Here is a 24623-nt window from a genome sequence, read left to right on the forward strand (position 1 = left end):
TGGGCACTGCATTCGGCCCGTCCTGTCCGTGTGGAAAACTGCCGGACCAGGAACAAAAAAACTCAGGCAAACGGCATCACGTTGGATTTGACGAAGTTGTTAAATGTTGTAAAGCGTTTTATCTTCTCTGGTGCATGCAATTAGAGTCTGGTCATGTTAATTGTATTTATTTGTGATTCATCATAGTTTAAAATGAGTTGGGAGCACACTGCAGCTTTGTACTGTCAATGTGCTGGGGAAGTAGGAAAACGGCAACGCGGTACAAACACACCAGTCGCTATATCTGAATTTCAATTTGAGGAAATTAATACTCTTTGATACACAAACACACACAAAAACTCCCAAGTCTGTCAAAAGCATTAAGTGCGACACTGTGTGCACTTCTTTACAATGCAGACCGGTACCAGGGAAAAAAAATGTGTTAATTGCTGTGCTAATTGCAACATGATTGCTTTGCACTTGTTTTTGCACTAGCAGGTGATTACATTTTTAACGAAGCATAATACTTGGCACCATTAGCGCAGTTAACACATTTCTTCATCTGCCTTGGGGAAAGAAAAAAACACTTGCTCTCAAGTCCTTTCCCTTGGCTGTTCCAGCGATGGTGTGTTTCTGCAGCAGGCTGCATTCTGTCTGCGAAACAGTCATATCTCCAGACTTGTGGAAGTGCAGGAGCCCCATAATCATCTCCAACTCTCTCTCCACCCACCCCCTCCCCCGCCACCCCTGCACATAATAGCAACCAGATGCAGACCCTGAAGTCGCAAAGGTATTAGCTAAAAATCAGACAATGCTGTTTAATGCCAGTCTTGATTTTAGAACACACAAGGTGTTGGAATTTGGAGTGTCAGAGGATATCACAGGGAGCCGGTGAAAATGACAGCAAGTTCCGTTTTGATGTATTTTCCCCCCTTGCATAGCTGTGTGTATGTGTGTGTGCCATCCCAGCTGAATCAAAGCATGGGAAAACTACATCTGTTGTGGAGGCAGAATTGTATCTTTTGTGTCTCCCACTGCGAATCAGACGACACACAGGCCCCTGTGAGATCTGCCTTGACATCTCTCTCTCTCTCACTGGAGAAAAGGTTGGGTGGTAACATCTGAGGCTGAACAGTCTGTCCTGGGGCTAAACTATTTGCCCCGAAGAAAACGGAATAGATCTGGAGAAGCGTTGCAGTGCCATTTTGCACACTCCACGCACCGCCGGGCTCCCCGCAGCACACTGTTATCAATAAGCTAATGATCCTATTATAATAGTATGCCATTTGTTTTCTGTATTTCAAGGAGCTTAACTTGACATTTGTTAATTTGGCAGCGTTTTGCTAACCGACGCGCCAATCCAATTGTCAAAAGAATTTAACAGGAGACAGCGTAGAGCGTATGGCCCATGGTGTCCGCCCCGCCATTCAAGTTGATCGTGGATGCTCCCTGGATTTTACTCCACTTGCCTGCTCGTTCCCCATCTCCCGGAGAGACCAAAATTCCACCTCAGCCTTAAATGTCTTCAACGAGGGAGATGCCCACCAATCTGTGGGGTGAGAATGCCAAAGGTCCACAATACTTTGCATGAAGGAAGTTCTCCTGGTGGAGTTTTACAGCACAGAAAGAGGACTTTCGGCCCATCGTGTCTGTGCCAGCCCTCAATCACCTATTTACTCGAATCCATTTTCCAGCACTTGGTCGGTAGCATCGTACACTCTGGCGTTTCAGGTGCTCATCTAAATACTTCTTAAATGTTGTGAGGGTTTCTGCCTCTACCACCCTTTCAGGCAGCGGGTTCCAGATTCCCAACGCCCGCTGGGTGAAAACATTTTATCCTCAAATCCCCTCTAAATCTAAGGGCTGGTTTAGCTCAGTAGGCTAGACAGATGGTTTGTGATGCAGACCAAGGCCAGCAGCGTGGGTTCAATTCCCGTACCAGCTGAGAATTCTGAATTCTATCTCTGTGTACCCGAACAGGCGCTGGAATGTGGTGACTAGGAGCTTTTCACAGTAACTTCATACTTGTGACAATAAAAGGTTATTATTATTAAATCTCCTGCCCCTGTCCTTAAATCTATGCCCCCTGGTTATTGACCTCTCTACTAAAGGGAAACGTTTCTTCCTGACTACCCTATCTATGCCCCTCATAGTTTTGCACACCTAAGTCATCTCATCTCAGTCCTAAATGCCCCCTTATCCTGAGACTGTGCCGCCACATTCCAGACTCCGTGACCAGCGGGAACAATCTCTCAGTCTACCCCTTCAAAATTTAGAACGTTTCGCTGAGATTATCGCTCATGCTTCCTGTGATTTCCCCAGCCAGGGAAATCAGCCCTATCCAGCCCTTCCGAATAAATTACTGTGTCAAACGCATAAGCTACAGATGCATCAGCCTAGACCTTCTCCTACAGGCCTTCGGCTGGTGCAGTTAAGATTCAAATAAAGGAACCATGACTATCAATTATAAGCTTTGAGATTGACCAATTTTTCGCAGGCAGAGGTATGGATGCAGGTACCAGCGAGTTAGATTGTCAATCATCCGTGTTTGCGTGGGTTTCGTCCCCACAACCCAAAGATGTGCAGGGTAGGTGGATTGGCCATGATAAATTGCCCCCTAATTGGAAAAAATTAATTGGGTACTTTAAATTTTAAAAAAAGATTGCCGATCAGGCATGAACAAAGAACAAAGGACAAAGAACAATACAGCACAGGAACAGGCCCTTCGGCCCTCCAAGCCTGTACCGGTCATGATACCAACCAAAACCCTCAGCACTTCCTTGTGCCGTATCCCTCTAGACCCATCCTATCCATGTGTCTGCCAAGATGCCTTTTGAATGCCGTTAATATATTTGCTTCCACAACCTCCCCTGGCAGCGCGTTCCAGGCACTCACTACCCTCTGCATAAAAAACCTGCCTCGCACATCTCCTCTAAACTTTGTCCCCAGGACCTTAAACCTATGCCCCTTGGTGACTGACCCCTCCACCCTGGGAAAGAGTGCCTGCCCATCCACTCTATCCATGCCCCTCATAATCTTGTCGGCCTCTATCAGGTCACCCGTCAACCTCCGTCTTTCTAATGAAAACAGTCCGAGTCTATTCAGCCTCCCCACGTAGCTAACACCCTCCAGACCAGGCAGCATCCTGGTAAACCTCCTCTGCACCCTCTCCAAAGTCTCCACATCCTTCTGGTAGTGTGGCGACAGATTTGTGCGCAATATTCCAAGTGCGGCCTTACCAAGGTTCGATACAACTGTAGCGTGACTTGCCAGTTTTTATACTCAATGCCCCGTCCAATGAAGGCAAGCAGTCCGTATGCTTTCTTGACTATCTTGTCCACTTATGTTCCCACCTTCAAAGATCTGTGGACCTGCACGCCCAGATCTCTCTGACTTTCTATATTCCAAAGAGTTTTACCATTTAGGGTATATTTCCCCTCTATGTTACACCTACCAAAACGCATTACCTCACATTTGTCTGGATTATACTCCATTTGCCATTTCTTGTCCGGATTAAACTCCATTTGCCATTTCTAAAGATTTTATTGAATAGTGAAATCGGCTCAAGGAGCTAAGCGACCTCCTCCCCTTTCTATGTCCTTAATGACATTACATGGCAGGAGCTCCGGATCAATGATCCCACAGGTCGAACATCTTATGGAAAGAGGAAGCATCTGATTGATGTTTCAAGTGCAGTTCTGTGATGAAAGATCCCAGCAAAATGCCTCACCCCCCACTCCCTCTAATTTCCTTCCTCTTCTCTTGGAGCTAATGACTCCTCGTGTGATATGCAGTTTCACGGTGGTGGTGTGTTACAGTTCACTCAGCGTGTCCAGGTTACTGTGGCAACATGCATTCTCCACATGTGTGTTGTCATCTGGAGCTACGCATAGTGATGGTAGAGGCTCCAACTTTCCATCCATAACATGGCTGTCTAGGACTCTCTCCCACTCTTACTGCCTGACACTGGCGTTTGTTGGAAGGGTTTTGCAGGTTGACACAATCAACCTGTTTGCCCGCGTAATGAATGCACCTTCCTTGGCCATTAATTCCTGGAGTGTGAGGTGAACCCTGTGCTTGTAGCTCAGGGTCGGGGGCACTACTCCACTGTGCCACAAGATCACCTACACAATTTTGCGAGTGCTGGACAATATCCAGTATTTTGCCTATTTGAACCTTAGCCGGTGAGAATCGGTAGGCAATTCCACCATGACCTCTGCATCACAGTCAAACACCACTATTTCCCTGTAACGTCCTTTCGGAAAGGAGCCCCTGGATAGCAGACAGAAGTCTTGCCACTTTCTTTCCCTTGCAAAGGAATGCTAAAACAAAGGCTTGCATTTCGGGGCAGCACGGTGGTGCAGTGGTTAGCACTGCTGCCTGACGGCAGCGAGGATCCGAGTTCGCTCCTGGCCACGGGTCACTGTCCGTGTAGAGTTTGTACATTCCCCCTGTGTCTGAGTGGGCCTCATCCCCACAACCCACGCTAAATTGGGCCTCATCCCCATGGCCACGCTAAATTGCCCCTTAATTGGAAAAAAGGAATTGGGTACTCTAAATTGATTTAAAAAAAGGAAGGCTTGCATTCAAAGAACAAAGAACAAAGAAAAGTACAGTACAGGAACAGGCCCTTCGGCCCTCCAAGCCTGGGCCGACCATGCTGCCCGTCTAAACTAAAATCTTCTGCACTTCCTAGGTCCGTATCCCTCTATTCCGATCCTATTCATGTATTTGTCAAGATGCCCCTTAAATGTCACTATCGTCCCTGCTTCCACCACCTCCTCCGGCAGCGAGTTCCAGGCACCCACTAGCCTCTGTGTAAAAAACTTGCCTCGTACATCCCCTCTAAACCTTGCCCCTCGCACCTTAAACCTATGCCCCCCTAGTAATTGACTCCTCTACCCTGGGAAAAAGCCTCTGACTATCCACTCTGTCTGCCCCTCATAATTTTGTAGACCTCTATCAGGTCGCCCCTCAACCTCCGTCGTTCCAGTGAGAACAAACCGAGTTTATTCAACCTCTCCTCATAGCTAATGCCCTCCATACCAGGCAACATCCTGGTAAATCTCTTCTGCACCCTCTCTAAAGCCTCCACATCCTTCTGGTAGTGTGGCGACGAGAATTGAACACTGTACTCCAAGTGTGGCCTAACTAAGGTTCTATTTCACCTTTTTCCACGATAATTCAATGCCTCCAGACATATCACATGTGGTCACTGTTGCAATGTGAGAAACAAAGTAGTCAATTTCTGCAAATCAAGATCCCCCAAACGACAATATGGTAATAACCAAATGGTCTGTTGATGGAGGGATAAATATTGGCCAGGAAACCAGGGATAATTCCTCTGCTCTTCATTGGAAGATGGTGCAATGGGATCTCTTGCATCCACCCAAACAGGTAGGCAGTGCCTCGGCTCAACATTTCATCCAAAGCATGGCACCTACCAACAGTGTAGCACTCCTTCGATACTGTCTGGAGTATTGTTGTGTTCTGGAACGGGACTTTAACCCAACGCCTTTCACCAAATTTATGGCCCTCCAGTAGAGGTTGACATTTGTCTCCATGTGCATCCCTGGAAACAGCCTGTAGAGCACAGAGTCTTGTGTAGACCTGCTCAGGATGAACCTCGTCAAAAGCCACTGCAACTCTTTCACTGATAAGAGCTGATTTTAAAAAAAATAACGTAATTAGTAACATTTTTAGAAGTGCATTAAATAACAGTTCAGATTTGATATTACCTAAAGAGCAACGTGGTTTAATTCCTTTTTCAATTTTAAAAGACAACATCATCATAAATGCACGAGGGGCAACTTTGTGACTTCAGGCTCCTCTTGAAGTGCCTTCTCTATCAGAAGCACATCTTGGTCACTATGGCTCCCACAGTGCATGATTCTCTGATCCACATGTGACCAGGTTGTGACCTTCACTGATCATGGTCAAGCATTTATGCAGGGTCAGAAAATGACCACTTTGGGCAGCACAGCATGGTGGCACAGTGGTTAGCATTGCTGCCTACGCTGCTGAGGACCCAGGTTCGAATCCCGGCCCTGGGTCACTGTCTGTGTGGAGTTTGCACATTCTTCCCGTGTTTGCGTGGGTTTTACCCCCACAACCCAAAGATGTGCAGGGTAGGTGGATTGGCCACGCTAAATTGCCCCTTAATTGGAAAAAATAATTGGGTACTCTAAATTAAAAAAAAAAGAAAATGACCACTTTGGTTAGGGTCAGATTTAACAGTCCGTCTCGGTACTTGCATATATCTTTCTGTCCTGCTTTTCCATTACGAACTGAGTTTTAAAACTTGATGCATCCTTTGCTCTACCCCCGTCTCCTCCTCGACTGAATTTTATTTATTAATTTAAAAATATATTTTTTTCCAATTAAGGGGCAATTTAGTGTGGCCAATCCACCTAACCTGCACATCTTTGGGTTGTGGAGGTAAAACCTACGCAAACACGGGGAGAATGTGCAAACTCCACATGGACAGTGACCCAGAGCCGGGATAGAACCTGGGACCTTGGCGTCGTGTGGTAGCAGTGCTAACCACTGCGCCACCCTGCTGCCCCAGCTCCCGCAGTCATGATGCAGCTTTGTGCTGCATTATGGGGGGGGGGAAGAAAATAAAAATAATTGAAAAGGTTACTGATTCATTTGAAATTGAATGCCACCCAGGTGCATGCTCTGTGCAAACTCTTCTCTTTTCGTGCTGATACCTCCATTTTTGCTATCTTGGGTAAAGATCAGTAAATTGGTGGGTCAGGGGATTTGTGGCTTTTGCAGGGGGCTGTTGGTGAGGCATCTATTGCACGTCAGCTGTCTCACTAGTTAGTGCAGAGGCGAGTTATGCTTCCAGCATTATTTCAGGATCTGTGTGGGCACTTGTGCCACCACTTAATATGGCCAGTGTTGCAGGGACATTAAAACATTTCTGGCATTGTATTGTCGCTCATGGCATGGCAGGCGTGTCACTGACTAAAATTCCACTCTCCACACTATGGCAACTGGGGAACTTAAATGCAATGAAATAAATAAACCTGGAATAAAATGCTGTGTCAGGAATGGTGACCATACGGGCAGCACGGTGGCACAGTGGTTAGCACTGCTGCCCCACGGCGCCGAGGTCCCAGGTTCGAACTCGGTTCTGGGTCACTGTCCGTGTGGAGTTTGCACAATCTCCCCTTGTTTGCGTGGGTTTCGCCCCCACAGCCCAAAGATGTGCAGGGTAGGTGGATTGGCCACGCTAAATTGCCCCTTAATTGGAAAAAATGAATTGAGCACTCTAAAATTTTTTTTTAAAGGAATGGTGACCATGATACTGCCAGACTGTTGTAAGAAGAAATTGCTGTCTGTTTCAGAAAAGGAATGATGGTAAGAGCTGTCATCATTCTTCCTGTAAATTGCAAGCCAACATAGGTTAGGGATCATTCAAAGGGCAGGTGGTGATGTGGTGGTATTGTCACTGGTCTAATAATCCAGAGACCCAAGGCGGCGTCTGGGTTTCCTGGCGACGAGGGTGCTGTCAACAGGAAATCAAATCCCTTTGACAACGGCGGGACTGATAGATCCCGTTGGCGGGCTGCCTCCCCTGCCGAAAAGCACACGGCTGGGTGGTTGGTAAACCCTGCCCCCTGAGTAATCCTCTGGGGAGCAAGGTTCAAATCCCACAACGGGACAGATGGTGATATTTTAATTCAATAAAAAGCTGTAATCGGGGCAGCACGGTGGCGCAGTGGGCTAGCCCTGTTGCCTCACGGCGCTGAGGTCCCAGGTTCGATCCCGGCTCTGGGTCACTGTCCGTGTGGAGTTTGCACAATCACCCCGTGTTTGTGTGGGTTTCACCCCCACAACCCAAAGATGTGTAGGGTAGGTGGATTGGCCATGCTAAATTGCCCCTTAATTGGAAAAAATGAATTGGGTACTCTAAATAAATTTTAAAAATTCTGTATCCAAAAGTCCAATGATGACCATGAAATCATTGTCGATTGTTGTAAAATCTCATCTCGTTCGCAGATATCCTTGAGGAAAGGAGATCTGCTGTGATAATGTGGATTCCCTCCAAAATGGCCCAGCACGCCACTCAGCTCAAGGGCAATTAGGGATGGGCAACAAATGCCCACATTCCCTGACTGAATTAAAAAATTTCAAAGGTTCACTGTGAATATACCTCTTAATTTCTCCCAGTTTGATTCCGGGAGATTCCTGGCCATTCCTGATGGAATTGGTGACCTTATCTTGTCTGGTTGGTCCAGCAAAACAACAGCACTCGGCCCTCACCCACAGAGCCTCACATGCAAATCATTTTGGGAGTCAAAAGACTGCAGTGGAATGCTTTCTTCGAGCTCCTTTTAACAGTTCAACTCAAGTTTTGATTCAAGCCTCTGTAACTTTGAGAAGGTTGAGTTGTGTTAAATGGAGCGTAGCTTTTAATTCTCAAAGGTTTCAGCTGCAGCCTGTGAAGGTCTAGAAAAGATCTGAACCAGAATTCTCTGACATCGAGGCTATTTTACTGATGGGAACAACCTGGACATAACATTTGGGATAAAGTGGTTAATATTTCTTTGCCTCTGTGAAATATCATCGGGACAGGGTAATTAATTCATCTCTGCCTCTTGCTTGATGACTGGAGAGCTGTATCAGAAACCACCTGTCCTAGTTTGTGCCTTAATTCCCAATCTCCATACATCATTTCCTCTCTACTCCACACTTTTCTCTCCCACTCCAGCTGGCCTCAGACTCTATGCGTGTGTGCGAATCTGACACAATCCCGGAAGTGGACACATGACCCACACAGTGCACTGCAAGGCCTATGCTTCAGTGGGCAGACGCAAATGACACAAAAGATACAACGCAATTAAAAGGACTTTTAATTGTGGTGCGTGCTCATTGTTCTTCTCAGAATTCGAAGCAAGAAACAGGGCGAGAAAGCTTCAAGAAAAACAATCGCAAATTGCTTTCGTGCAGTAACAAAAAGCACATTTATTCCGATCACAAGACAGATTCAGAATGTCACATCAATATCAGTAGCATGCGGAAATGGTTATGATATTACTATATTAACATGCACTATGATGATTTTCTATTTTTTTTTCATATAGCGCAAGCAGAAATAAATGTAATTGATGAATTCTGTGATGATTTTATTTTTCCATGTTTGAAATCTCTTCGGAATAGAAAACAGAAGTTAATTTAAAGTTCAATGTGTATCTCTGCAACCAGGAAACTTCATTTATCACTGTATTGTGATGCGGGTTAATGAATGCACAGCAGAGACCATCAATAAATCAATGTTGAATATATTATTCAACAGGTATTTACTGGAATAGGGACCAATTTGTTATTTTTCATTAAAGAGCAGCTTGGGCTGTATGACATGTGATGCACACATTCAGAGCTAATGCTAAATGGATGTACAGTGTGTTTATTTATTCTATTAAATATTAGGTAAGTGATGTTCAGTCAGTGACAGACAACCAGACACTTTTTTTTAACTGCAATCTTACCACTGAATAGAGAGTTACTCAATTACCTCTGTATATGCTAAGGTTGTCATTCAACGCTCTTTTATTGAGGAGGGTGGAGAGGAATCTTGTTTTTTTGAAATGGGTGCAAATGCTAAAATCATTATGACAGCCTGTAACACTCATGGTTCCTCCATGTCTGCTGTGAGTAATTGTTCCAGTTTTTGACAACAGACCCAGTTCCCACTCAGGGAACAATGCCAGAATATACCTTCCTGCTCCCTGCAGTCCAGCTAACCCCACACCAAATGCTCTTCAGCTAAGGTCACAGAAATACATGCACTCACATTCTTAAAATAAGTGAAACTTGAAAGATGAGGGGTGAAAAGCAAATAGCTTTTGCATTTGGATAGCGCATTTTACAACCTCAGGATGTCCCAAAGGGCTTGGCAGCCGAATGGGGTATTTTGGAGGTGTAGTTCCTGCTGTAATGTAGGAAATGTGGCAGCCAATTACTCGGAGCAATGTCCCATAAATAGTACTGTGATACTGATCAGATAATCGAGAATGGTTACTGCTGAAAAGCGAGGCACGTTGTCAAAGGTTTTACCACGATTTGGGCAGCACTTGCTGAACAAGCCTGAATGTGCTAATAGCTACAGTAACAACAAGTTTAAGACAATCAGAAGAGCTCACAATGTAGCTCATTTACATTTCTAGAAGTGACATATATTCTCTGCAAACACTTTCAAGTTTTGTGCCTTTTTTTGAATTACCCAGGTGCGTCAGGAACCTGTAGATCTCCATTTCTTTCACCACGTTAACGCCTCAGCCAACCAGAGGTGATTTGCCAACCAATCAGTACCCGTTTCTCCTGAAGAATAAATTGTTGTGGTAGTTTGAAACTTGTAATTCTTGCGTTGTCCTGATGAGTGCAAAATGAAAAGCTTCAGCAATGCTTCTCTCTTTTCTGCAGTATTCAAGTTGTGTACTACCAAACAGCTGTTTTAATGGTCACGTAGAATTTACACTACAGAAGCACAGCCTTTCAGCTCGATAACTTTGTGCTGTTGTTTCTGCTACACACAAGCCTCTTCCCACCCTAGTTGTGTGGGATAAATATTGGCCAGGGCACAGGGGATATCTCCTCTGGCTCTTCTTCGAAACAGTGCCATGCAACCTTTTACACCCACCTTAGAAGGCAGGTGTTGACCTCAGTTTAATGTCTCATGTAAACGACAATGAAGAAACGTGACGGAGTGTTAACCTGGTCATTGTGCTCAAATCAGTGTTGTGGAGATTGAACCAACAACCGTCTGACTCACAGAGACAGGAGAATGACCCACTTAGCCACAGAAAGAAACAATTGAAACAAATAAAGGAAAAGAAATGTCACGTCATTTTCAATGGTGAAGTTTTGTTTGAATTTCCCTCACTCTTCAAGCGCGAGTGTAAAGAGTGAGTGTCGCAGGCTATTCCGTCATGAGGGTCTCTCAGCTGAGCCTGATCCTATCCTGAATTTACGGGACACTCGCATCCATTTTACAGCAGGAATCGCTGGGTAGTAATTAGGAGCAAGCACCTTGAAGGCTGATTACTTTCTCCTTTGTAGCCCAGAGGCATTGAAGCTAATTGCAGCACCTAACTGTCTCCTCAGCTAAAATCAGCTGAGTGAGAACAGGCTGGAAGTCAAACCCAGGACATTTCTGTTCTGTTTCACCCTGGTCCCACATTAGGCGGTCTGTTTACAAACAACCATCAGTCAAACAGCTTCCCACTAACGCATCATACACCCCTTCACTAAATTTGAATTGTAGGTGAACAGTCTTTCGCCAGAAGTGATTTGCATAATACCATATAACCCAGAGGAGGCCTTGTGGAACAGTGAGTGGTCTCCCTGCCTCTGAGGCTGAAGCTCCAGGTTCGAGTCCCACCGCAGACTTGACGGCCAAGGAAAGCGCATTCATAACGCGGCCAAACAGGTTGAGTATCAACCTGCAAATCCTTCCAAACACACGGTAAGAGCTTGATATGGAGTGGCGCCCTTCAAGCCATAAGTCCCTGGCGACAAACTACTGACCTATTCAAGGAATTACTTGTTGTGTTATGTACTCTGGGATAACACAGGCTGCAATTCGATGCAGCTTTGACCAAAAGTTACTCCAGACTTTGGAGTAAGTTCAATGTGATTTATTGAACCATTCGCACAGTTCTGTATGAGTTTGACTCTCCTGCTAATCTTGCTATAGTAACTCAGTCTAACTAACCAGTCTGCTCTAAGCCACGTGGTGGGTGTGATGCTTCTGATCTGCCCCTGTCCTACTCTCTAAGTATCGCCTGTGGAAAGAGACAGGGCATGTGTGCCCTGTCCTTATATATGGGTTGTGTAATGCCCTCTTGTGGTAGTGTCACCTCTGGGTGTCTTGACTGCCCATTGGTCATGTCCTATTCTATGTGTTCATTAGCTGTATGTCTGCATATCATGACATCTCTGGTGCTCCCTCTAGTGTTTACTTACTCATAGTGTATTTACATTAACCCCTTGTGTATTTACAGTGATGAATATCACCACATTACTAGCTATGGAAACAGATGAAAGTCTGCCTTATTGAGCCAATAGGTAGAAATGGAACATAACCCAGGTGGATCAACACCATTATCTTGTTTTTCAATTTTTCTACAATCTGCAATGGAGTAAATGGTTCTTTGAGGTTCCACCATAAGAGCAGAATTAGGCCATTTGGCCCATTGAGTCTGCTACACCATTCAATCATGGCTGATATATTTCTCATCCCCATTCCCCATCCCCATCCCCAGGACTGTTCTGACACATGATGCAAGATAAATTCAAAGTCCTTCAACATCTCTCCCCATTACCCTAGATCCCCTTCTTAATTTTTTTGTAATGTTAATTTTTTTTCTAATTAAGGGTAATTTAGCGTGGCCAATCCACCTACCCTGCACATCTTTGGGTTGTGGGGGTGTGACACATGCAGACACGGGGAGAATGTGCAAGCTCCACATGGGCAGTGACTCAGGGCTGAGATCGAACCCAGATGCTCGGTGCCGTGTTGCAACAGTGCTAACCACTGCCCCACCATGCCACCCTGATCCCCTTATTAATCAGGAACCTATCTATCTTGGTCTTAAAGACACTCAGTGATTTGGCCTCCACAGCCATCTGCGGCACTGAGTTCCACAGATTCACCACCCTCTGGCTGAAGAAATTCCTCCTCATCGCTGTGTTTTTAAAATAAATTTAGAGTACCCAATTCATTTATTCCAATTAAGGGGCAATTTAGCGAGGCCAATCCACCTACCCTGCACATCTTTGGGTTGTGGGGGCGAAACCCACATGAACACGGGGAGAATGTGCAATCTCAACACCGACTGTGACCCAGAGCCGGGATCGAACATGGGACCTCGGCGCGGTGAGACAGCAGTGCTAACCACTGTGCCACTGTGCTGCCCACTCTCATCTCTGTTTTAAAGGATCGTCCCTTCAGTCTGAGGCTGTGCCCTTGGGTTGTAGTTTCTCCTACTCGTGGAAGCACCCTCTCCACGTCCACTCTATCCAGGCCTCCCAGTATTCTGTAAGTTTCAATGAGATCTCCTCCTCATCCCTCTAAACCCCATCGAATACAGACCCAGAGTCCTCAGCTGCTCCTCAATTGACACCATGGTGAGGACTGTTCTGGCACATGATGCAAGATAAATTCAAAGTACTTCAACATCTCTGGCGCAGAGAAGTATCTCGCGTATTTTCAAGTTCACGATCAACATTCAATCGTGTTCAATACATTTTTTTTTGAAGAAGCAGCGAGGATGACATTGGAAGTGCTTGTTAACACAGAAGGCATGGTGGGGCTTTAAATCATATTCTAATGCTGAATTAGAAACCCCTGTTGGAGAACTACCAACCTACTTCCTCCCTTGATCTGCAGGAATGATTTGTTGCTGGTCAGTCCTTATTTCCACTGTGAGTCCTGTGAAACTGTCTGTCGTGTGTTTATTTTTAGAAAAGAAAGCTGCTTAAAGTAATATGTTGCGTCTTATATCCCTCCATTTTACAAAGTAATCCAGCCAGTTTATTTTTGTTGCTATCTAGGCTGTCAAAGAACTCCAGTTTACAATAGCCGTGTGGTTGAGATATTCTGCTCGGGGCGAGGGGGTAGGGTTGATGTGGGACAAGGTTCATTATCCGAGGAAGTGAGTGAGGCAGATCCGGACAATAACATCCCTCACCGTGCTCCCTGTCTACTTTCCTGGATCGGGCCGTTTTAATTAATCCGGGATCCGCTGCTTCAGGCAGAAACCGATTAAGAATTTGGGTGTAGGGTCGGCACCGTGGCATGGGGTTTAGCACTGCTGCCTCATGGAGCCGAGGACTCGGGTTCGATCCCGGGTCACTGTCCGTGTGGAGTTTGCACATTCTCCCCGTGTCTGCGTGGGTCTCACGTCCACAACCCAAAGATGTGCAGGGTAGGTGAATTGGCCACACTAAATTGCCCCCTTAATTGGAAAAAATAATTGGGTACTCTAAAATTATTTTTAAATTTAAAAAAGAATTTAGAGTACCCAATTATTTTTTCGAATGAAGGGGCAATTTAGTATGGCCAATTCACCTACCCTGCACATCTTTGGGTTGTGGACGTGAGACCCACATAGACACGGGGAAAATGTGCAAACTCCACATGGACAGTGACCCGGGGCTGGGATCGAACCCGGGTCCTCGGCGCCATGAGGCAGCAGTGCTAACCACTGTGCCACCGTGCCGCCAAGCTCAAGAAAATCTATCACAATAAATTAAACTTGACTTTATTTCCATTTGTGATTTTACCATTTATTTGGGGGAAACACATTCCCTAATTCCATCAAGATAATAGAAAGTAAGAAGCCAGTTAAGATTGATATACATGTTAAAAATGTTTATACATATTAATTGTGTACACTTTTCAAATTATTGTTTCTGACCATCTTAAGTAAAGTGGGTAATTTTGACTCTCTGTTCCTAGTACAAACTGATCAAGAGTCGGCAGTCTATTCAACGTGCCAACCCATTTTTATTACAACTGAAGTCAGAAGGCATTTCACACAACACAGAGAGCTGATTCCCTGGTTCGCGCCGCTCCAGCCTCACTTACTGGCATGCACTGGGGGCGGCGCCAACACGCGCATGCGCAGTTGGACTGCGCCAACCCGTGAAGGCGCGGGGGACTTCTTCAAAGCGCTGGCCCCGACGCAACATGGCGTGGGGGTTCAGGGGCCGGCCGCTTAATAAAATCGGGCCGGGGCTGGAGAGGCCGGACCGCCAATCGGTGGGCCCCGATTGCGGGGCAGACCCCATCGGAGGCCCCCCGCCCCCCCCCCCGGTGAAAGAGCACCTCTACCCCCCCCCCCCCAAACAGGCCGCCCCCTGACCCTACACGCAGAGTTCCCGCCGGCAGCGAGCAGGTGGGAAGGGCGCCGACGGGACTCTACCGTTTCCGTGCAGCCGCTCGGCCCATCAAGGCCGGAGAATCGGCGGCCCGGCCAGCGGCCCAAGACCGGCGCCGCGCCAAACACGCCGGCGCAAATGGCACCGATTCTCCGCTGCTCGGGGAATCGCCTGCTGGCGTCGGACCGTCGCCGCGGGAAAAAATGGCGCGAACGGCGATTCTCCCATACGGCGCGGCATAGGAGAATCCCGCCCCCTATCAGCCATTTTACATTATCGCTCAAATTCAGACTGAACCTCACATGCAAAGCCTTTTGGAAATGGACACTTACAGGGAATGGAAAGTTTTGGTGCCAAGAAGCAGAAAGTGAAACACAAGGTGGGCAGAAGAGGAAGACTTTCAGCAGTAGCTTGAATGGGCTACTTCAGAAGTATTTGTCACGTCGATATGCCCGTCACGTCTCCCAGGAGTAGCCTGAAGGGATTTAAAAATAATTAAGGGGCAATTTAGCGTGGCCAATCCACCTACCCTGCACATCTTTGGGTTGTGGGGGCGAAACCTCCGCAAGCACGGGGAGAATGTACAAACTCCACATGGGCAGTGACCCAGAGCCGGGATCGAACCTGGGACCTCGGCGCTGTGAGGCAGCAGTGCTAACCACTGTGCCACCGTGTTTGCCAGCTTGAAGGGTTTAATGCACTTCCTAAAAGTGTGGTGGAGGCAGGTTCAATCGAGGCATTCAAGGGGGCATTGGCTGGTTATTTGAATAGAGACAATGTGCAGAGATACGGAGAAAGGGCATGGTACCAAGTCATAATGTCCATGTAGAGAGCCTGTACTTATCCGATGGGCCAAATGGCCTCCTTCTGCGCCGTAATGATTCCGTGAACATCTTTACATGACATTCCGTAATGGTGGTGTTGTTGCAAATGGTGCAGTGGGCAGGTAATGAAGGGTTGTAGGTCAGGAGATGTAAAGTCCGTTGTAAATTTTTGCACAGAGGTAGCAGATAAGAGATGGGAGATAAAGCAGGACCTCCGAGCCCCAGTGATCAAAACTCCTGAAAGTGGCAATTTTTGTTGGCTGGTTAGCGAATCACATCCACACTCCTCCTCCCTCCCCCCGTCGCCACCTCCACAGTTTTACAAATGACCGTTCTTCGGGGGGAGGGGGGAGGATGGAGGTGTTGAATGAAACAGTTTTCCTGTGAAGTTAATTATGTGGATGTGTGTAGCATTGACTGGAGAACACCCTGGAATTCAGAAAGTGGGAAAAGCTTTCTGTGTGGTTGAAGTCTGGCAGTTGTGACAGAAAGCAGGAATGTCACCTGCTGGCCTCGGCCCCATGTTTTAAAAAGCTTTCAGCAGCCTGTCACTCATTGCTTTCGCACAGAGTAAGTTATGGGGCTGTAGCAATGGGTGACTTCAGTTCCATTGCTCGCTAATATGTATAGCGGAATAAAGAGGCAGTGCTTTTTGTCACAATGCAGTATGAATAGTCTGAGAAAAACAACATCAACAGCATTTATGCAGTACCTTTAGCACAGTAAAATGTCTCCTGAATATTTCACGGAAGTGCTATCCAACAAAACCTGGCACTGAGAGAGGCAATGAGATCTTGGGACAGGTGACTGAAAGGTGAGTGAAAGTGGTAGCTTTTTAAGGAGCATTTAAAATGGAGGTGAGATAGGCAGAGAAATGGAGGTAAAAGTTACACTGGATAAACTCAGCACGTCTGGCAGCATACAGTTAGTGGGCGCGATTTACCAGTCTCGTTGGTGATGAGACAAGGCGTTTGAATCTTGCAAGATTCTCAAAACGTCTTGCTAGGCTCATCTAAATGTGTCTGCACCAGATTCTCCTGGCACCTGTGACCGAACGGCCTTGCCTGGGAGACCTCGCAAGGATGCCGTTCAGCCCCACTCCACACAAACATGGACCATGCGTAATGGTACCTGGGGGGACTTCTTCCAGGCCATTAGACACCCCTGGGTGGACGGCTTCTGAGCACGGTGGTCACTGCCAGGGCCAGGTTACCAGTTTCAGGGCTGAGGCATGGGGTACTATTCCCATAGGAAGTGAGGTGAAGGGGGGGGGGGCTTGAGGACCCCGTATGAGGTACGTTGGGTGCAATGGAGGCGGGGGAGGGGGTTCCCGAGGCCGTGACAAGGTAGCTGAAAGATCAGGGCGGCCTTTACAAATAGCACACCGATCCGCAAGCACTCTTCCTGCACTGGCGAGCGGGGCATTCTCCACCGAGAGAACAAAATAAAACCCACAATGTGCCGCTGTATAGGTCAACGTCCCCCGAGACAGGACTCTGTTTTTGTCCCATTGAAACACGCCAATGTTTCAAGTCCGTATGACCCTCCTACAGAACAGAGAAACTGAGATGGGCGAGCTCAACACTGACTGCTGATTGAACCTGGGACTTTTTGAACTCCTCATGGGGGACGACACGGGGTGGAGGGGAAGGGGGAGGGCTTGGTGGTGGGGGAGATGGGGTGGGGAAAGAGATCTGCATTGCTGTTATCTTCATTCCCTTTTCCAGATATTGCACGCTAGTATGTTTGAGCAAATGTGGCGAACATCACGATATGATTCCCTTTGTCAACAAAGAGCATGCCACCGCGAACTTGATAAAAATATCACAGCGAGGTGCTGCTTATTAAAAATAATTATACTCCGAGGGCACATCTGAAATGGAGACGTATTATGGCAGTGCTGTGGTTAGCGTATACCTATGCATTTATTTCTGCTGGCTGTTGTACAAAATAAACAGCCTGCAGCGCAAGCAAACTTCATAACTAAAACAAATTGTTCGAGTTACTTGGACTGTGATTAAAATCTTTCCTTCAGTTTAAACATTTCTTATTCTGTACGTTACGTACAGGACAGAGAAATGAATAGAACATTGTGGTGATCGGGTCGAGGAAGCTGATGGGACATCATCACTAGCACAAACCAGAGGGGCCAAATGGCCTATTTTTCTGCTGTAATTTTACTCGCACAGCATGTTACTATATATCTCCCCTTAGCATTAACATTACTGAACACTCCACCATCAACATCCTGGGGGTTACTATTGACCAGAGTTTAAATGGATTAGTCATATAAATACCGTGTCTCCAAGGGCAGGCCAGAGGCTGGGAATTCTGTGGCGAGTAACGCACCTCCTGACTCCCCAGTGCCTGCCCACCATCTACAAGGCACAAGTTAGGAGTGTGATGGAACACTCTCCGCTTGCCTGGATGAGTGCAGCTCCAACAACACTCAAGAAGCTCCACACCATCCAGGACAAAGCAATCCACTTGATCAGCATCCGTTCACCACCGTAAACATTCACTCCCTCCACCACTGACGCACTGCGTCTGCAATCTGTACCGAGATGCACAGCAACAACTCGCCAAGCCTCCTTCAGCAGCACCTTCCAAACCCTTGACCTCAGTCACCTGGAAGAACAAGGGCAGCAGGTTCATTGGACCACCACCACCACCCCTCGCAGCATCCTGACTTGGAACTATGTTGCGTCCCTTCATCGTCGCTGCGTCAAAATTCTGGGATGTCCTCCTTAACAGCACTGTCGGAGTACCTACGGGACCTGGGCTGCAGCGGTTCGAGAAAGCGCTTCATAATCCTTCTCAAGGGCAATTAGGGATGGGCAATCAGTGGTAGCCCTCTCAACGATAACGATGCCCAACATCCCATGAATGAATAAAGAAAATGAATGGATTTAAAACAACTTAGAAAATCCCCCAGTCGCCTTTTGCCAACAGACAGAGTGAGATTGGCATTGCAGAGTTCAGAGTACTTGATCTGGTTCAGAGAGGGAATATCATTCACGGAATGGTTCAGGAAGCTGAGGTTGCGGATGGGAGATTGACAGCAAGCTGTCAAAAGGGCTATCCTGTTGCACTGACCATCACAAGTAATGGACCAAAGTACATTCACATCAGCACGGTAGCACAGTGGTTACCACAGTTGCTTCACAGCTCCAGGATCCCAGGTTCGATTCCTGGCTTGTGGTCACTGTCTGTGCGGAGTCTGCACGTTCTTCCTGTGTCTGCGTGGGTTTTCTTTGGGTGCTCCTGGTTTCCTCCTACAGTCCAAAGATGTGCGGATTAGCCATGTTTAAATGCCCCTTCGTGTCCAAAAAGGTTGGGTGGGGTTACTGGGTTGCGGGGATAGGATCGAGAGTGCCAAGGGCTGGTGCAGACTCGATGGGCCGAATGGCCTCCTTCTGCACTGTACATTCCATGTGTACTCTATTGAAGAGAAGACATCCAACAGGAGAACACAGATACTTATGAGGTTGCAAGAACTACCTTGAGTTTACCCTAGCCCCAAAGGAAGAAATCATTCAAGTCTCCCATGAACAGGTAGTCGAGTAGATAAAGTGGGAGAGTGAAGGCGAGGTAAAGAAAACTCTGCCATGAACTAACTGAATGGCATGGATCAGGCTCGAATTGAAGCTCAGCTTCCTCCCACTTTTCTTCTGTTGCTGGCATCACTCAGCCAAGAACAGTTTCCCAAGCAACTAGGAATACGGCTGAAGCCAAAGAAAGTTGGTTAAAATTAGTGTTCAAGTTAATTGCACGTTAACATGAAGTAGCAGCTTTCTGCACAAACGGTTGGCTTCATTGATGAGAAAATAATTGACAGGCAGGAAAAGACCAGCTTGACTATCAAACTGTTCCACCCCATGATGATCTCAACATCAAAACTAAGTACTTGCTCCCTTCTTCTCCTCTGACCAAAAGTCATCTGCCGAGCGGTTTACAGACTCTAAGCCAGCAACTGCAGGCTGAAGTTTCACTCCTCCACCCTTGTGGCACAGGCACTTGCAAACAGACTGGGATCACAACCAGTGGCATTTCCTATCTTCCCATTCAGGGATGCTTTCTTCATGCTCCAGCTGGTGGCTGTCGTAATATGTCAGTGTGCTGCCACAGTGTGTTGTATATGGGTTCTTTAGCTATCTCAATGATGATATTTTGAGACTTGTATGTTTAAACATGAACCATTAATTATTAATTAACTATTTACAGATCCCAAGTTAGCATTATGTTTGGTCCTGTATCTCCAGGGTGTTATCTCTATTCTATTCCCCGAGAGTACATTACCATGTGACTCTATACATCATACTATGGGAGGTACTATTTGCCCATCCCATGTTCACTCTTGCTCTGCTGAGCACTTTTACATTACAATGGTATTCAGACAGATAACACAACAGTGGTCCTCCTGATTCTCCATTTCCTTAACTAGCGGAACTTCCTGAGGATCCCCATCCTCATACCAGCTGAAATCCAACTCCCTTCCCTTGACCAGCCATCACTTCCTGTCTGGCTCAGGTGAGAGGCCTACGTAAATTAAGCCCGGGGCCTGGAGTTAAAATCTCCACAGCCTCATGCTGCGGAGGACTAGAGAGTTTCCTCTCTTCTTCAGCCCCTGTCTGATTGGACATATTCTTGGAGATATCGTCACATGACTACGGCCTCCCGCACTCTCTGCCATTGGCCTATCCTCCCAGTGCTTTCCCATGATCAATTGGAAAGCCAACACACCCTTCCTTATCCAAACTGAATGCTCCTTCATTATTTCCTCCTCCCCACTGTAGTGTCTAATTTTGTATCCTTGATTATGCGATGGGGCGGGGAGGTGGGGGGGAATGGGCCTAGGTAGAGCGCTCTTTCGGAGGGTCAGTCCAGACTCGATGGGCCAAATGGCCTCCTTCTGCACTGTAGGGGTTCTATGGATCCTTTGCGAGTCTGTTTCCTATTGATGCTCACAGTGCTTGATTGATTAAGCCTGGGTGTGGACGTCAGGAAAGGTTAACAAGCTGTAGAAAGAGAGCTCGAAGCACGGAGTAGACACTGCTACACATATAGGAAGTAGCCTCACCTTTGCATATATTCCAGATAGAAAATATAAAACACTCCACAACCCATTGCAAATCCCATATTTACATAATTAAACAAAAGCATTCAAATGGAACCAAAACAAAATCAGATTTTCTTCCAGAGTTGCTGGTGGTAGAATCCCAGAATTCGATTTGTAATCCTGGGAGTTCCCCAGAGACTCCAGGACAATCCTGGAGAATTGGCAATCCTCCCTGTACAACCCCCAGTGGCAGTTAACATCCTGGCTAAAGCCTTCAAGAATATCACACTTAGGATGATTTCATCTATTGCTGACAGTTTTCACTCCATCTGATTCTTACTTCTTGAACAGCGAATAGGAGATACAATAGGAGATATGGGTGGCACAGTAGTACAGTGGCTAGCACCGTTGCTTCACAGCGCCAGGGTCCCAGGTTCGATTACCGGCTTGGGTCACTGTCTGTGCGGAGTCTGCATGTTCTCCTCGTGTCTGCGTTGGTTTCCTACGGGTGCTCCGGTTTCCTCCCACAAATCCCCAAAGACGCGCTTGTTAGGTGAATTGGACATTCTGAATTCTCCCTCAGTGTACCCGAACAGGCACCGGAATGTGGCGACTAGGGGCTTTTCACAGTAGCTTCATTGCAGTGTTAATGTAAGCCTACTTGTGACAATAATAAAGATTATTCCGTTATATTTTAAGCTGATGCTGTGATTTTATTTTTGTCACTCTCTGGTAAGCCACTCATCCGTATTCTGTTTCCTGATGCATTATTTTTACATAAACCTTTGCTTTACTTCAGTCACTTAAACACCTTTTACTATAGATCCCATTACATTTACAAGAACCATTGGCCTTTACGAAACAGAACATTTTCTAGCTCCGGGAGATTATTTATATCTGTCATGTTAGTCAATGGCTGTGTATTTAAACAAGTTCAGCCTGGTTTGCTCTGAATCATTTCCAGTTACTTCCAGTGCATTTTTCAACCCATCTGAAGTTGATCTAACCTTACACGTGTAGCGGCTTTGCCACTGTTTTGTCTCAAGCTGCTTGGAGAGTTAAGTTCCGTGGAAAAAGGAATGGGTGAGAGGGGAAAGGCTGATTTTTTATTTGTTGCTCAGGCTCAGTTTTGAGCTCATGTGTGTCAGATTCCTCTATCAATAATAGCACGGAGCGGATTTCGTCTGTGAGACGGGTGGGATTTTCCTAGACCCCCCCCTCCCCTCCCCACGGCATTTTTTCCAATGGCTGAGGTGGCTTGTCATTGACCGCTGGTAGTATCTTCCACTCCGGCGATGTTTATAGGGTTTTGTGTGGCTCGCGCCTTCTGCGGGACTTGAAGTACCTTCCGACGGGAAGGGCTGGAAAATCCCACCCATGGAAGCACCGCACCATAATTTATAACCCAGCAGTTCCAAGTGAAGAGCGTTTTACTTGCAGTCCTATTTCCTCAGGACAGGAGGCCATTGCGCTAAATCATTACTGACGCCTTTGAATCGATTCTCGGCTGTGCTTTTGTGGCCAATTTGGTTGCGGTTGCTGGGGATCGGTCATCTCAGTCCCAGGACCCTGAGGAGTTCCTCAGGCTAGTTTCTTAGCCACAACCATCCTCAATTGCTTCATCATTGCCTTTTCCTCCATCGTAAGGTCAGACGCAGAGCTGTTCAAGCGACGACTCCACAGTATTCAGCACCATTTACAACTCCTCAGATAAGGGACGCAATTCACCCGAAAAATTTCTATGTCCGGTTTCGGGCACGTTTAGTGGGGTGTTTCTCTGTGGCTGCAGCTGTTCAACAGCACTTTTGCCATTTCCTTTGGCCATGGGAAGTTTCTCTCCGCCCAGGCCACACTTTGAGTGCTCACCAGCACAAAAGGCTCCTCGCAGATCGGGGTGCCATTTTGAAAGGCTGCGTGATGTTTTCCACTGCCTTTCAGGCACTCCCTCCTCTGTTTCCACCCACCCCACCACTCCCAACCTTGGGGAGGCCCCTGGGAACTCCGCTCTACCTGGTAAGGTGTCCTGGGCCTAGTTCCTGACATTGCCAACCTGGCAACTGGACACCCTGGCGCCTCAGCAGTGGCACTGTTAGGGCGCAGGGTTGGCAGCGACAAGATGCCAGAGGGGATGCCAGGGTGCCGTCCTGCCCTGTCCCCAACCATCCAGGAGTCTCTAATGGCTGTCCTTAGGTGCCATTACGACTGGTCCATGTTTGTGCGGATCAGTACTAAACGGTGCCCTGGTTAGGTCTCGCAGGCATGACCTTTGAGTACTGGGCACCGGGAGAATCTGGCGAATGTATATTTAATTGATTTGTTGGATATCGCGAGATGTTTCGAGCGTTGGAAATCAAGTCGGGCGCGATGGGGCCGTTGAACCGGGCTTAAAGTCTGTGCCTTCTTGAAGTAAGACATGGAAAACAGTCAGGCAAGTGACATTCAGACCATACAAGTGCCAGGCAATGACAATCTCCAGTAAGAGAGAATCTAACCTTGTTCCCTTGACATTCAAAAGCATTACCATCAGCGAAGCCCCCAACATCCTGGGGTTACCATAGACTAAATACTTGGCTGGACCAGCCATAGCAATACTGTGGGTGCAAAAGTAGATGAGAAGCTGGGAATTCTGTGATGGGTGACTCACGTCCTGACACCCCAAAGTCTGTCCACCATCTACAAGGCACAAGTCAGGAGTGTGCTGAATACGCTCCAATTGCCTGGAACAGTGCAGCTCCAGCAACATTCAACAAACGTGACACGATATAGGTCGAAGAAACACAATTTTTAATTTTAAAAATTAATTAAGAGTACCCAATTCATTTTTCCAATTAAGGGACAGCTTAGTGTGGCCAATCCACCTACCCTGCACATCTTTGGGTTGTGGGGGCGAAACCCACACAAACACGGGGAGAATGTGCAAACTCCTCTCGGACAGTGACCCCGAGCCGGGATCGAACCTGGGACCTCGGCGCCATGAGGCAGCAAGGCAAACCCACTGCGCCACCGTGCTGCCCTGAAGCAACCCAATTTGATGGACGTCCTATCCACCACCTTAATCATTCCACCACCGGTGCACAATGGCTGGGTATCTGCAAGATGCACTACAACAACTTGTAAATCTTCGACAACACCTTCCAAATCTTCTTCGACAACACCTTCCAAAGCTGTGACCTCTACCCACTGGAAGGACAATGGCAGCATATGCATGGGAACAGCACAACCTACACATTTCCCTCCCAATCACACACGGCAACTGGGTCATAATCCTGGAACTTCCTCCCCAACAGCGCTGTGGGTGTATCTACTCCACATGGACTGCAGCAGCTCAAGAACTCAGCTCACCATGAGCTGCTCATAGGAAATGAGGGATGGGCAATGCTGGCCCATAGTCAACCACATCCCAAGAACAAATATAAAGTAAATTAAGATTAATCTTAGAAGGTGTAAGTGCCCTTCCTGTTGATTTCCTTAGTTCCCATTTATTTTACTTTGTGGTTATCATTTCGATCCATGGATATTTAATGGATTTATACCTTTAAGTTGAGTAGAAGAAGTGAGGAACTAAAAATTAGCAAAATAGTACATTGTGCTGTGGAGGTTTTGCTTCTGAATAGAAAATCTCAGACTTTCTGGCACCCCAGAGATCGGAGAGATTCGGGTCATTGGCTGGTGGCCAATGAATTGACCAAAGGCCATTTTCTGCCTGGCGACAGGCGGTGACTGTGTCCTACAGAGTGGGATGGATTTCAGAGGACGCAGGAAGTGTCAGTTGGATGCTGGACGCTGAGAAGAGCAGCTGGAAGTGTCTGTATGTCTGTCTGACTGTCTGTCTGTCTCTCCCTGTTTTTCTGAACCTGTAGAGAAGC

Source organism: Scyliorhinus torazame, chromosome 11 (assembly GCF_047496885.1).
Source record: "Scyliorhinus torazame isolate Kashiwa2021f chromosome 11, sScyTor2.1, whole genome shotgun sequence".
Lineage (NCBI taxonomy): Eukaryota > Metazoa > Chordata > Chondrichthyes > Carcharhiniformes > Scyliorhinidae > Scyliorhinus > Scyliorhinus torazame.